Source organism: Palaemon carinicauda, chromosome 6, assembly GCF_036898095.1.
Source record: "Palaemon carinicauda isolate YSFRI2023 chromosome 6, ASM3689809v2, whole genome shotgun sequence".
NCBI lineage: Eukaryota > Metazoa > Arthropoda > Malacostraca > Decapoda > Palaemonidae > Palaemon > Palaemon carinicauda.
In genome coordinates this window covers 128,170,699-128,173,198 of record NC_090730.1, presented here as the reverse complement: position 1 = coordinate 128,173,198, position 2,500 = coordinate 128,170,699, and the positions used below count along the sequence as shown (strand labels likewise).

Genomic DNA, 2,500 nt, shown 5'->3' with positions numbered 1-2,500 from the left:
TAGACCTTAAATGTATCTGGGGATATAAGTCAGGATAAAGTCACAAATACCACTTTATATCGAACGCATTCTGCCTTGGTATCTAGAACCAAGTAGTACTTGATATTTATAAGAATTTCTGGTCGGCCAAGGATCCGAACTTTAGCCAAGCTGAAACCAAGGTGACAGTCGACTGTAATAACATATTGGTAACACTCCTGCCTGGTGATTGCCAAACTAGGGTTCGAGTCCCGCTCTAACTCGTTAGTTTCTACAATTTCTGCAAGCTCACCATCCTTGTGAGCTACGGATTAGGGGTTTGAGGGAGCCTGTAAAGTTCCACCAACTCAGTCATCAGCGGTCATTGCCTGGCCTTCCCTAGTCCTAGCTTGGTTTTAGGGCGGGCTTGGGCGCTGCTCATGTGTATATTTGGTCAGTCTCTAGAGCATTGTCCTGCTTGCTACGGCAATGTCCACTGTCACTTGCCTCTGCCATTCATGACCGGCCTTTAAACCTTTAAGCCTTTAAAGACTACACTAGACTGCTACTCTTCTGTACATATTCCTGTTAATTCAGGCTTTGCACGTAGAATCGAAATCAATCCCTTTCCACCATTATGGCCTATTGGCGAGTTAGTAGTATTTAGCTGTTTTATGATAATCTTATTACTGACACTCGAGGCAAAGCAAATTCAATACTAAGAGGTACAGTGGTACCTCGGAGAGTTTGCTTAATCCCTAACACCAAATAAATTTTCTACATAAAATTGAAGGGGCATAAGAATAAAGGATATCCGACCCAAGGATGCTCCCTACTAAGGACCAGTTATACATGATGTTTACAATATTAAAGTACAGTGTAGTACTACTAATCGTAATGGCTTACCAATCAACAAGAAAAAAAAAGTTACAATTAATATGATACACATGGAATAAATGAACATTGAACGCCTCTGTACCTGTTGAAAGTTAAGTGCATATCTTGAGTGGAGTGGTGAGAAAGGGAGGTGGTGGTTCAAGTGCTACTAAAAACGGTTAACTGCCATTCTGGTGATCTTTATTTTTTTCGGCCTTTTTGCTGGTACTGATTGTAATTCACTTTACGACTTACGAAAAAGTAACCAAAAGAGAATTGTTCTGCCTTGTTTCGAGCTATTTGCGGAATGACTCAAAGTATTATTTCATAAAAATCCTCTGGTATGCTGACTAATGCCTTGTTTGGATGATAATTTTTCTAAAAAATTGTGTTACTCAGCCTATTCAGCATTCATTTCCTTTATCACTAAACTAAGGGCAGAATTCCCTCCACCCTGCTCCTGGGAAAAAAATTTCAATTTCTCCATGGTGTATGGATAAAAAAAAAATATGAAATTATTGAACAAGTCACTAGAACAAGGTTTTGCATGCCTGGACTGGGCAAGAGCTGTACGTATACTGACTCTGTTGCCTTTATTTCATTTCATATAGGGTCTTTCAAGTTGTTCAACCTCAATTCTTTTTATATCTGGGGTAAAAAATCTGCATAAATTTTATTCGATCACCAAATAGTTCATGTTCTAGTGCGTTCAATCCCAGAGGCGTTACTGTATTTGGGGCTTATTTAAAAACAAATGAAAATCACGATTGTTTGTAATAAAGTTACCATAATGCAGCCTATTGTTACAAACTCACTAATAGGCTATAATGGTGGAAATGGTTGATTTTGATTCTATGAGCAAAAAAATACATAAAAATGAAAGTTGCTTAATATTCTTGATACCCTTTGACCTTAATCACCTACAAACTAAAACGAACCTGTCGCCTACGGTCTGCATTATTGCAAGTGCCCATGCTTGGCCAATCTATAAGCAAACAAGCAAGAGCAAAACCTGAGTTTGATAAGAATATGTACGATATTCTGAATTGACTATTATCTCTGTTTATGACCTAATGATTATAGCAGTCGAGTGTCACCTCAGTTTTGATTCAGCTAAGAATAAAATCCTGGAATGAGCAGAAATTCTTATACATTCAATTTCCCCTTGGGTCTAAGATTCCGAGAAGAGTAAATTTTATAGTGATCAATATGAGTGGTTTCTCTGAAAAAAAAAATGAAAATCATGAGTGTTAGTGATATACTTTTGATAAAACAGCCCTGTGTTACAAACACACCCATAAGGTACATTGGTGTAGGGGTGTTGATTTTGATTCTGATTGTAAAACCTGAATTCGAGAAGGTATATATACAGAGTCAGAGTCAATTCTTATCTCTCTTTATAGCTTACGAAAGCTCCCTACGGGTCTGAGGTCCCAGGCACAGTAAATTCGATACTAAATGGTTATGTGGCTTATTTGAAAAATAGTAAATCACGAATGTTGTGATAAAATAATAATAAAATGGCCAAGTACTACATACATATCAATTAGCATTATGGTGGAGTGGTCCGATTTCGATTTTAAGTAGGCTATAAATCCTAAACTCAACAAGGTTAAATAAAGCAGAATCAGATACAATTTTGTCTCTTTTTACAGCTGACTGGTCT

The 2,500-nt window shown here is 37.4% G+C and overlaps 1 protein-coding gene across 1 annotated transcript in view; it reads right to left on the bottom strand.

The window, feature by feature from the left end:
* LOC137643228 (neural-cadherin-like) overlaps window positions 1-2,500 on the bottom strand; it is a 41,326-nt gene that overhangs the window by 37,929 nt on the left and 897 nt on the right. The gene's annotated exons all lie outside the window — the stretch shown is intronic.